This window comes from Tursiops truncatus, chromosome 4, assembly GCF_011762595.2.
Source record: "Tursiops truncatus isolate mTurTru1 chromosome 4, mTurTru1.mat.Y, whole genome shotgun sequence".
Taxonomy (NCBI): Eukaryota; Metazoa; Chordata; class Mammalia; order Artiodactyla; family Delphinidae; genus Tursiops; species Tursiops truncatus.
Window position 1 is genome coordinate 104492091 of NC_047037.1, and position 13386 is coordinate 104505476.

The following is a 13386-nucleotide window of genomic DNA, read 5'->3' on the forward strand; positions in this document are numbered from 1 at the left end:
CAAAGTCAGTTCTAGAAAAGGGAGAAAGAGCAACAGAAGTCAGGCATAAGTACAACTGGAAAAGATAGAATACCCAGGCCCTTGCCCCCTCTCTGGCATGCTGAGAGGCGGCAGACTTCCAGGAATGTCGCCATAGCAGGGGGAATGAGTAGAGATGGCTAAGTGGGTGTCAGGACTGAGAAGCCCAGGCAGCCATGGGCTCCCCTGCATGGCATAGTGCCGCAGATGCACTGCTCCCCTGTCCCTTATCCCAACCCACTCCCGATAGCCTAATATCACTTCAGGCAGGAGTAGAAGCGGAAAATCGAAAGTGGCCAGTTTAATCTGAAATCATTGAACATATCCAGAAAAAGCTGAAAAAATCCTGAAGTGAATGAATTTACTGGTATCTGACTATTATTACCTTTTCTGCCTTTAGGAGGACCAAAGGCAGAGTTACAATAGGAAATATGTTATGTCTTAACAAAATACAGGCAACACTTTTGCATTTCTAAGGACCCAACTTAAAAGTGTTTTGACAACTATAGATGGTTTGTTGTGAATGGACAAGGTACTGGATTTGGATTTAGAAGATCTAGGTTTAGGTCACCTTCTCTATGTATTTGACCCAGGAGAATTTCTCTCTTAGCAACAGTTTTATCATGAAAAAACATGTACATATTCTAACTTTCTCATAGGCAGAATAAGGATATGAAATGATGTGAATGTCTGGAACATGATTTTGTAATATATAAACTGCCATAGAGAAACACTCCAGTTTGGTGCTTCTCATGTTTAACACACATAGAAATCACCTTGAAGATCTTATCACAGTGCAGTTTCAGATTCAGCCGGTTTGGGCCGAGGCCTGAGGTTTTCTCCTTCTAACAAGCTCCCAGATGATAATGATCCTGCTGGAACATAGACTACACTTTGAGGAGCAATGCTGTAGTTAATGACTAGGTTTTGCACACTTCCTGAGCTGGAAGTAACAATTAATATTCAATATTGCATCTCACATTGCCCAAGAATAGCTTTATCTCTCCCATCTGTTCATATCAAGTTCTTCATATTTGTAGCATATCTGAAGTTGATTACGTCATGACCTGATTATCAAATGCTCTGAAATTACTTTTAGATTTTTAAAAATATTTGTTATTATCCATAAAGAACATGGTGTGCTTCCAGAGAAAGTATAAACAAACAGTTCAGTCCTTGAGAATTTATGAGATTTAATCCTACAAAGTTGGCAGCAGATATGCCAATATTTCAGTTTATTCACTTTTATGAAAGAATAAAATTTATGTTTGGATACTATAAGTAAGAAAACTGGACAAGTATTAAGGCAGCAGAGGTACTGTTTTATTTTCGTTGGTTTGTGTGTGTCCCTATCTCCTCAAGATTCCAGGTTGATATATACAGGGACAGGTTATCACTCATGCTTTTGTCCCTCTGGTGAAGACCTCTGCTATCTAGAGCACAGAATATCATTGTAGGCATTAGAGATGAATGTCGTCTGTTCAGCTATAAGAAAAAGTTGTAGACAAGAGACTGTGGCTTCCTGTGGTAGAATGGATAAAATTATTCAGAACTGCCAAAATTACATGTCAACTTTCTTCAATACCCCTTTGAGACAGATTGCCTGGGTGATTACTTAACCACTTGATTTCCTAATCTATTGTGAGGATTAATGAATTATATGTAAAGTGCTTAAGACATGCCAGACACATAGCAGGCACTACATAAAGGTTAACTATGATTATTACTGGTGTTATTATTAGTATTATTGCTAATATTACTGTTACTTAATTTCCTTATCTTGGTTTCTGCTATAATTGGATAATTTCAGGAAGTCTATCCCTAACTATACTGCCAGGATGGAGTTGATTTTGCAGTCTCTCTGGACACTAACATATGAAGGATAAGCTACTATAATTTATAGTTACTGGAGATGATATATATCTCCTGAAATCTCAGTTGTACTACAGTTTTACTATACTAAAGAGACTGCTTATGTTAAAATCCTTAGAAAGTGAAAAAAAAAGTATTTTCAAAAGTATTACTCATCATACCCAACGTTTTGACACTATTCTAAAGAAAATATGAAAATTAAGCTAAAAATAATGAAAGATATATTTTCTAATAGTCACATAAAAAGTCCTTAGCATTTGTGTTCTTCCTATATGGTGTTTAAAGAGACCAAAGCAAGACCATTTATATATCGACCATCCACAACATTCTCTGATCACAGCAACAGTCATTCAATTCAAATTAACCTAAGCAGGGTTACACTGTACCCACTTTTCGTGCTGTGCGAACCACCAAAGAAATATCTAACTCTTCCTCTTCCCTCATGGAATTTGTCTTTTGAATCTTTTCATGAGGGAGGCAGTTATGATCATTGAAATGATCAGAGCAAAATAAAGAACAACAATAATAATTGCATATAATCCAGTCACCAAATATAAGGTGCAGGCAACACAAATTTTAATAGTATAAAGGAATTTTCAAATGTTAAGATATGCTTCCTAAAATAAGTGCTGCTTATAGTGTGCCTTGGAAGTAGGAGGGATTTTGAATATATTCCAGGCATCCGTAGCCACAGGGACAATAATGTGAAGACAACCTCTCCAGTGACCTATCTATACAATAAGAAAGAAGTGGGCAGCTGGGATGCAACTAAATTACTTTTAGGACTTGAAGATGTATGCATATCTTTGGACACATGGAACAAACACAATGCATGACAATCTGGCAAAAAACAAGCAACAAAACAGAGGAGTAATTTTTTTGTTTCATAAAAGCTATTGGCCTTCAATGTGGTCCAAAAAGTTTTCCTTAAATACAAAGACTCTTTTGTGCTTATTAAGAAAAAATTACCTATAAAAATCATGATTCGCCCTCAGTCTTCCAGGTTTACACCTCTTGTCCAAGGGAGAGTGCAGCCTACAGTGTCCCTTTGTGCCCAGTGTTTGTGGGAAGTGGTGGGACACAGCGTTTCCTCTCTGCCGTCTCTCTTCTGAATGATAGCAACATGGGACTTTGGCTTCATTTACCCTAAAATACTTAAATAAAATTAGAAAACTAATGTATTAAAAATGAGAAACAAATTCAAACCAGATTATGCTGGCTGCTGGGATTTATTAGTCCATTTGGTCTTTGTCTGTGGGTTATTAGCCCGGTGGGTTAGAACACAGTGCTAATGATGCCAAGATCAAGGCTTTAGTCCCTCCTGGCCTATTTAGCTTTGTTCCATTCCAAGGACGGAGCTGCACCCATACCAGGCCAGACGTCATGTGAATATATTCCACTTGTCAGAGGCTGACAGAGAGAATGTAGTTAGATTAGCCCAGATCAGCCATTACTACCAGGAAAGCTAGCAAAGCAACAAACAACCAACTCAAAGTACACATTGAACTAATGGTTTGTCATTATCTTCCACGAGAACAAATGATCCTATTTCTCGGTGAAGTACATACTCTGTGCTGATTTGTTGATGCAGGCTAAAAGTGTCTTGGTATCTCTTCATCTCATCTCACTGTTTCCCAACTTGGATTCCTTTATTATTAAATCTTTATAAAATATATAAATAAAGAGTACTATAAAATCTTATAATTCCAGCCAAAATTACTAGAGGAGAAAAAATTCAACAGACTCTACAGAAAGAGCATGCTGACTGTTTTGGGAATATATTCTAATAGTAAACAGAGGTACTAAGAGAGAGAGTTGCGATGAACCTCCAATGAGTGAGAAATTGGTGAAGCAGGTGATGTTATTTGCTGTATGTCTCTGCTGGGTCCACTGGAGATACTTAAAGCCTCACTTTTTATTAAACAAATCAAACTAGGAGGATTAAGACTAGCCTCCTTATTAAATTGTAAATAGAGGAAACTTCATCCTCGGAGTCTTTACATGAGCTTGTAATGAGCACCATGTGCTCTGACCTAAACACATCATAAGAGAAGTAAATAAGACAGAGAAATGGCACGTTACTAGATGTTGAAAATCATCAGGAAAAAAAATAGCGTCTTGAATCAGAGTACAAATAATATCTCTGTAAAAAAACCCTGCCTAAGAAATTCTTGCATGAATGTTTTTAAAACATTCTGCAGGGAGAACATGCTGACTCTTATAAGCTTACCCATTAAATCTCACCAGGCTGAAGAGAATAGAATAATGCAAAACACAACAGGCATGCGCCATGCACAGCTCTCACGTGTCGTGTGCCCTAGACTGTCCTTGAATTCACAGGACTGGATGTTTGGCTTGTGCGTTTTTAGAACAGAGCTCTTAAAAAGACCCCCAAATTATGTTTTTTTTAAAGTATTTAGTTATTTTATGATAGGTCTTGTTCCATATACAGTATGAAGTTTGTCTGTTTCACAACTTGCTGAGGGAGGTTTGTGATAGGGAAATAAACGAACATTTTGAAGTTCAGCATGGGTCAGGTTCTCCCCTATGAGCTTTACGTGTATTATTTATTAATCCTCACAGAAACCTTATAAATATAACTATCTCCACTTAGACATGAGAACACTGAAGTTCAGAGTTTTGTCTGGAGCTAAGGTTTGTGCTCTTTTCATTCTTCATGTGAATATCTGAAGGACCCATTTTTTTTTTTTTTTTTTTTTTTCGGTACGCGGGCCTCTCACTGTTGTGGCCTCTCCCATTGCGGAGCACAGGCTCCGGACACGCAGGCTCAGCGGCCATGGCTCACGGGCCCAGCCGCTCCACGGCATGTGGGATCTTCCCGGACCGGGGCATGAACCCGTGTCCCCTGCATCGGCAGGTGGACTGTCAACCACTGCGCCACCAGGGAAGCCCTGAAGGACACTTTTGACTCTGATTTTACTAGTCACCCCACAGCACAGCCAGCCCCTGCCCTCTTGGTAAAGAGCTCAACCACCTGGTAACTTCCCTAATCACTGTCCTCTACACGGCTTGCTGTCCTGTCCACCTGCCTACTCTGGCCACTCTACCTTATTCCATTCAAAGTCTCTGTTTCCTGAAACTAAGGCCACATTTCTGGTAATATCAAAAGCTATTCAATTTTTTTCTCCAGTTTTATTGAAATATAATTGACATAAAACTGTATAAGTTTTGAGAAAAAGGAACCCTCCTACACTGTTGGTGGGAATGTAAATTAGTGCAGCCACTGTGGAGAACATTATGGATGTTCCCTAAAAAAGTAAAAATAGATTCTGCAATCCCATTCCTGGGCATATATCCAGAGAAAATGCTAATCTGAAAGGATACATGCACATCAATATTCATAGCAGCACTATTTGCAATAGCCAAGATGTGGTAGCAACCTAAGTGTCTATCGACAGACGAATAGATAAAAAATGATGTGGTATATATACACAATGGAATATTATGCAGCCATAAAAAAGAATGAAATAATGCCATTTGCAGCCACATGGATAGACCTAGAGATAATCATATTAAGTGAAGTCAGACAAATATCTGAGAAAGACAAATATCATATGATATCACTCATATGTGAAAAATAGACTCAAAGACATAGGAAACAACCTTATGTTTACCAAAGGGGAGGGGGCAGGAATAAATTAGGAGTTTGGGATTAAAATATACACACTACTATATATAAAATTAGATAACCAACAAAAAGGACCTACTGTATAGCACAGGGAACGATACTCAATGTTTTGTAATGAATGTAAAAAAAGAATATATATATATATATATATATAAGCACAACATTGTATATATATATATATACAATGTGCTGTATATATATACAATGTGCTATATATATATATACAATGTGCTATATATATATATATATATATAGCACAACATTGTAAATTAACTATACTTCAATTTAAAAAATGATTAAAAAACTGTATAAGTTTAAAGTGTACAATGTAATGATATGACTTACGTACAGCATGAAAGGATTACCACGGTAGGTTTAGTGAACATCCATGATCTCATATAGGTACGGCATTAAAGAAATTGGAAAAAAATGCTTTCCTTGTGATAAGACCTCTTAGGATTTACTATCTTAACAACTTTCATAGATATTGTACAACAGTGTCAATCATCTTTAGAACGTTGTACATTACATTGCTAGTACTTAATTATCTTATAACTGGGAGTTTGTACCTTTTGACCACCTTCATCTAATCCCACCTACCACAACCCCTGCCTCTGTTAACCACAAATCGGATGCTATTCAATTTTTAATAGATTATGAAAGGAACCGAATAGAAGAGAAAAAATTAAACATAGAAGTACTTTTGAGAAAAGAACTTCTCAATTCTACCCAAAGAGAAAATTTTGAAGCTACTTCTGTGATCCCTAGCAATCAGTTTTTCCACTGAACTTGAGAATTTTCAGGAGCTCCCTATCCACTTCTTTCCAAACTAGTTCTTAAAGCCAGAAACTTAGGCTCAGCAGGAAATTTTAATTAAATTGACCCACTAGACAAATAATTGATCTAAGAAATTTTTATGAGGCTTATCAATTCCTTGGTGAAACTATATTTTTAACTCTTTCACACGAACACATGAAGTTAAATATATACGTAGGCCATTTCATTAGACTTAGTGCTCAGTAATTATTATATAATATATGGTATAATAATACTTTTTTAAAAAATACAAGTGTTTTGGAATCAGACCTGGGGTCAAATCCTGGCTCAGCCACTCACCAGCTAGGTGATCTTTAAAATATTTAATTTCTCTGACCCTTATCTTTTTCATATCTAAAATGGTAATACCAACTACTTCATGGGATTATTGTGAAAATTAAATGAGTGAGAGAAAAGGAATCAGTGTAAATGCCTGGTCCATTGCAGATGCTCATAAAATGTGAGTTCCCTTTATCATCATCTTGCCCATGAAAACAGAAAAATCATAAACACCGGATCCATTTTACCCTCCTTCATTATTCTTCATCCTCTCATAAGACACATGTTTGAAATCATCTAACAAGTCTATAACCTACATTTTGGGCGGCGAAACATCTACCTTTAAACAAAGCCTATCCCTACAACTGTGACCATGTTGAACCCAAAAGGAAATTATCCTTTAATAAAGCATAAAATCATTACTTCATTGAATAAGTATGATATAGTAATGAGTATGAATAAAACATATATACTTTATCCCTTCATGGATCATAATGAGGAGACAGAAATAAAAGGTTAAGAAAAAGCCTATATTTCAAGATAGGATAAATACTAGGAAGGGGGTGTGGGCAGGATGTTTTTGAGAGAGTAGTGGGGGCAGAATTGGGGTGTACTTTAAATTTGAAAGTGTCTTTGAGGAAACATGTTTAAGCTGAGCCCTAAGACAGTAAACAGACCAAGTAGGGGGAAGAATTTTCCAAGTAAATAGTGCATGCAAAGACTGAGGAAGAGGGTTCATTGGACTGAAGCAAGTGGATGCATGACATGTGCTGGAACAAATTTGCAGAGTGGACAGGAGAAAATGGATAGGAGGCTGTGGAGGTAAGCTGGCAGAGGCAGAGAGAGAAGAGAAACAGAGAGAAAGAGAAAGAGAGGGGAAGAGAAAATTTATGATAAAGAAGCATTGTCTTCACCAGTGTGATAAAACTTAGTAGAACTAGCCCAGAGTTAAGAGTAAGATGGGAGATATGAATCTATTATTCCTTGAGTCTAAATCCCCACATGACCCTCTTACATTATGCATATATCTTGCCAATTTGAGTATGATTTTAGCATTTGAAGATTAGTGTATTTTAAAAAAAGATATGGCTCCGAAACATGGACCAATTTTTCACCTGGTTGTCAACCCAAGAAAAGGCAGTCTTTTCAATGCTGGAGGTTAAATTGTCTGTGTCGCACTTACTGAGACACAGTATATGTGATCCAGTTCATTGTGGGGCTTTGAAGAAATTGTCAATAATAATTTGGACCATGCATGGTTTCATTTGCTTTATTTATTAACTTTAGGACCTCATATAAGATATATCTCCAATCTGTAAGTCTTGGACTCTGGGCTGGATGCTAATTTTTGTAAGTGACTTGCATATAGAAGTGATGTGAAGATGGATGAGATCTCTTAGGATGAGAGGATAGAGTAAGATGAGAAAAAGGCCCAGGAAAAGACTAAGGAGCTCTATATTTAGAGTTTAAGTAGAGGGGGATTTGATAAAGGAAACTGAGAAAGCGTAGCCAAAGTGTAAGGAGACAGATTAGCAAAGAGGGACGTCATGATAGGATGTCAAGAGAAGAGGTAATTTGAAGGAGGGATTAATCCACAGTGTCAGAATTTACAAAGCATCAGTTAGGATGAAGTTAAAGACAGACTTTGAACTTGTTAACATGACCATTACTGGTGACCTTAATACATTTTGGTGGGGTGATGAGGCAGAAATCTGATTGCACATGGGTGGAAGAGTGAGTAGAAAAGTAGAAAGTGGAGAGTGTGGTTTTGCAGGATTTGAGAATGGTGGAGAAGACAGGAGACAGTAGTCACAAGAGGATGGGGGTAAGCATGCCAGAGGAACACAGTAAAGTTGCTGGGCATTGAGGAGGGCCCACTGAAGGCAGGTGATCCTAAATGACAACTGCCAAAAGTGGTTTTACTGCTTTGAATGTGAGTTTTGACCTTCTGTTTTTCCATCTATTCCATTAGTATTATTAGAACCACTCTTAGATCCAGGCAGCCAGAGTCCCTCCCTGGCCCCTGAGCTTCAGAGAACCTCTCACTGGTTCTCCTCCTATTGTGCCTCTCCTCCAAGGAATCTGTAGGGCAAAGGGGGACATGCTCACCCAAGTTCTCCCTTCTAGCACCCCTTCCCCCACTAAATTGTTGATTCGTTTCCTATTGCTGCTATAACAAGTCACCACAAACTCAATGACTTAAAGCGATGCAAATTTATTATCTTACAGTTTTGGAGGTCTGAAGTCCAAAATGGTTTTGTTAGCCAGGCTGCATTCCTTCTGGAGGTTCTAGGTGAGCCCACTCCGTGCGTTTTCTAGCTTCTAGAGGCTGCCTGTACTTCTTGGCTTGTGGTTCCTTTCCATCTTCCAAGTCAGTGATGGCTGGAGAGTCGTTTTCACTTCACATCAATATGACACTGACTCTTCTGCTTCCTGCCTCCCCTCTTAAAAGGACCCTTGCGATTACACACACTGGGCTCACCCAGATAATCGGGGATAATTTTTCTATCTTAAAATCTACTCATTAGTAGCCTTAATTCCATCTGCAATGTTAACTCTCTTTTGCTATACGATAAACATATTCATAGGCATTATTCTGCCTACAACAACCATGTGTATGTACTCAAGACTTGGGAATTTTCTGAGCAGATGAACCAAGTCCACTTGCTCAGAGCGGTAATTCCTAGAGCAGGCTGCGTTATCAGCTGGCCAGAGTGCTGGCCAAGAATCAGCTGTTTGGTGGCCTGGGAAGAGAGTTTGGATACACATGCTGAGATGTCCAACACAGGCACTGCAGGTTCCATGTGTTCTCTTACACTAAGACCCTAAGTTAAAGAAAAGCATGGTTGTCATCTCTCAAAAACAAAAAGCTGCCCCCCTCTTTGCCCTATCTTACCCCAAGAAATATTGGGAAAACCTACTTCAAGTTACCCCTCCAAATAAAACTGGCCTGGGGGGCTTCCCTGGTGGTGCAGTGGTTGAGAGTCCGTCTGCTGATGTAGGGGACACAGGTTCATGCCCCGGTCCGGGAAGATCCCACATGCCGCAGAGCGGCTGGGCCCATGAGCCATGGTCGCTGAGCCTGCGTGTCTGGAGCCTGTGTTCCGCAATGGGAGAGGCCACAACAGTGAGAGGCCCGCGTACCGCAAAAACAAACAAACAAAAACAAAAACAAAAAAAACAAAAAAACCTGGCCTGGGGAGTTCACCCCACTAAATTCCAGCTGGAAAATTCGGAAATATTCTGGGAAAGTTGGTGGGTGAGCCCAAAAATATAATGACTGTAAACTTCTGACTCAGAAGAGTTGGGAACATTTAAGGTCATCTAAGTATTCTATTAAAACTACGGTGGCTGGGATAGAAAAGAGTAGGAGGATAAACACTGGATGGGTAGGCTTGAGTTCCACATCACTCAACCAGAAGATCAGTGGTGGAGACTGAGAGAAGAAAAAGAAGGTAAATGAGTAATTTTTGAGGAACTTGAGCTCAGAAGTGCAAATTATCAAGTTCCATCCCATCACTGAGTTATTCCAAGTAATTGTGACACCCACCTCTGCATGACAGATATGAAAATGAGTACACCAGTGGTTAGATCAAATTCTCTGGTGTGGGTGACTCATTATTGTCAAATATAATCGGCCCACATTTCCTCTCACTCCTTTTTCACAACTCAAGGTTCGCCAAAGGATAATCTCATCTAAAACCTCTTCTTATATGCATAGATGGATATGCACGAATAGGTACACGTACGCACACCCACATATAATGTATGCATGCATGTAGATTTACATATGTGTTTGTTTATAAATATTACTGTGGGTGATAAAGAACTGAACTAAGAGTCCAGAGACCTGGACACTTTGGTTTTAGTTCTGCCTCCATTTCCCTAGGAGATTTTAATCTGACCACTTGTTTGCTTACCTTTGATAGAAGATGTTTTAGACTAGGTGATCTTTGTGATTCTTTTCTATTCTAAAACCCTAAATATCTACCGGGGGGAAGTAAGGCACATCTGTTCTCCTATCAGAACTCCAAATTAGCTCTCCTTAACAGGAATGATCCTACTTTTTATTAATGAGCAAACAAAGACTCCACCCTTTGACGGGTTATTTTCTCCTTCTGTTCTGTCTATGCTTCTTCTAGATTCTAATTCTGTCTGGGCAGAATTTATCTTCATTTTCTCATTTTCTTCCATCGCTGCAATGTGGAAATGAAGGGAGGTATCAAAACAAAGATATTGCATTATAGAAAGATTTTGCCAAATACTTCCAGACTTTTGAGTCCATGACTTACTAGGATCTGAGAACTACGTCTTTGTCATACAGTCAATATTTGCAGCATACTAGATAGAGGATCTACGGGGCACAGGGAAGATACAGAAATTGGGGTATGAACATGTTGGATCTAGTTCTGCCTTTATTTTCTAAGTCAACAAATATAGCCTGAACACCTTTTAAATGTTAGATGTACAAGATATAAATGGTCTCAGCAGTTGTCTAGTGGAGGAGACATATTGAGCACATAATTGTACAAAAAAAAATCAGTTACAGATATATTAAATTATCTGAAGATGAAGTTAGTGGTGTTAAGCGACCACACTTCTTCCTAGAAAGGGAGGTCTCAATTCAAATGGCTGAATGGACAGTTGGAGGAGATGGTGACATAGGTAGGGGCCAAAATTTGAATGTTAAAGAGTTGGGACTGTGGAGAGCTGCTGGGAAATTGTTCTTAAAAGAGGGTCAAGCATCATTACTTTGTTGGATTTGCAGGGGCTGGGCTGGAAAAGAATAGGAGGACAAATCGTGAAAAATGGATCAGAAGAGGGTTGAACTTGGGGCCTGGAAATCAGGTAGGTGCCTCTGCGGGATTCTGGGTGAGAGATGCTGAGTGAACTAAGGATCATAGCAGCAGAGATAAGGAGATGAGTGGAGTCACTAGAAAGGTAAAAGTGTGGATGAAATGGACTCCAAGACCAAATGTGGGGACTGTGATGTTAGATGATTCCCAGATTTCCAGCTCAGCAACTAGGGTGGGAGTTTCAATACCTGAAATGGGGATTAAAAGAGGAGGATCGGGTTGGGGCTCTGGGGAAAATATTAGTGCTACTACGACTGAGGTTCCTAGTGAATATCTATGTGGAGCCATCCAGACAGAAACAGAATAGACGAATCTGGAACACAGAAGATGAGTATGACCAGTGGTTGTCAACTTGTGAAAAGGCAGTAAAAATCATTTTAAATAAACTTGTATGTCTCTTACTGATTGGAATACTCCTCCATTACAAAGAGTACAAAGTCTAAACTGTGAAAGCTCTTAATAAATATATTTTTTTTAATTTTCAGTGGATGAAAGAATGAGTGAGTGAATAGGAGCTGCTGTGAGTAGCCAAGAGTTCCTATCCAATTACTATGGTTTGTATATTTGAGTGTATGAGTGAGGGCATGTGTGAGCGTATATGCATTTATATATTTGTGTGTCTGTGTGGTTATACATAGCCACATACACATTCATATAAAGATTAACAATACAAACAATATATTAGTACTGTACATCTGCGTTAGTCTGCTAGGGCCGCCATAACAAAATACCACAGGCTGGGTGGCTTAAACACAGAAATTATTTTGTCACAGTTTTGGAGGCTAAAAATCCAAGATCAAAGTACCCTCAGAGTTAATTTCTGGTGAGGCCTCTCTTCCTGGCTTGTAGACCGAGGCTTCTCACTGGGTGTCACAAGGCTTTTCCTCTGTGCCAAAGCAGACAGATCTGTGGCATCTCTTCCTCAAAGACACCAGTCCTAGATTAGGGCCCCATCTTTATGACCTCATTTAACCTTAATTACCTTCTGATAGGTTTTGTCTCCAAATACAGTCTCAATGGGGGTTTGGCTTCAACACGTGAATTTTAGGGGGAACGCAAGCCTGTCCATTAACAACATCAGAACGTTTAACATCTAGATTAACTTCTCGAAGGATAGTCTCTGTGAAAACAAAAGAGATTGTTCTGTGTCATATATAGGGGGAGAGATACACTTGGTCAGAGAGTTTGCTTATTTATAAAATAAGTATAAATCTTTTCTGCTTTACCTCATTATATTGAAATACAAATATATTCCTAGGAACGAACTTTTCATTTCCGAGAGGATTGTAAACCACGTGCAAATAAACGTTTAAATAATAGCTGGATGGGTTTAATCGACTGTCACTGTTGCTCTATGGAAACCGGGCTGAGAAAGCCAGAAGAGGTTGACGTCCCGCAAGGGGGTCATACCATGAAGGTGTTAACTTAAAGCGGAGATTGCTTACGGAAAACCGCGTCGCATTCTTGGCACGTGCGCGCTTGCAATGAAGTTAACTTTCACTTACGGTTATATTAAATGTAGGAACCAATTCCAGCTCATTTTGCGCCTGCTCTGTTTTACCTCCTAGTGCACTTGGCCTTCCTGTACCCTTGGCTTCTAGTTTGGTGTTCCTTGTAAAAGCTCCTTGGGGCTGGGAAGCCCTCGCCCCAGCGCCCAGGTGACAGGAGATGGGGTGGGAATCCGCGGAGCTTTCAGGGCGTGGAACCTCTCTCATACCATTCCTTCCCTCCCACCACCACCCCACTGCCGGGAGGCGGAGAGAGCCTGCAACTTCTCTCCAATCCGCGGCCGGCCCTCCCCGGGGTCCCCCTGCTGGGCGACCGGCCCGCCACCGACCGAGTTGGAGGAACTTCGCGGAGCTCCGCGTCAGAGCCGGGAGAGGCGAGATGCTCCCC

The 13386-nt window shown here is 39.6% G+C and overlaps 1 long non-coding RNA gene across 1 annotated transcript; it reads right to left on the reverse strand.

Moving 5' to 3' along the window:
- Positions 1 to 8844: 8844 nt before the first annotated feature.
- LOC117312231 (uncharacterized) lies at positions 8845 to 13362 on the reverse strand. The gene is made up of 3 exons (XR_004526497.2): positions 12996 to 13362; positions 12473 to 12610; positions 8845 to 9459 (listed from the first exon to the last, which is right to left on the reverse strand). It is a non-coding gene; the product is annotated as an uncharacterized lncRNA (long non-coding RNA).
- Positions 13363 to 13386: the final 24 nt, after the last annotated feature.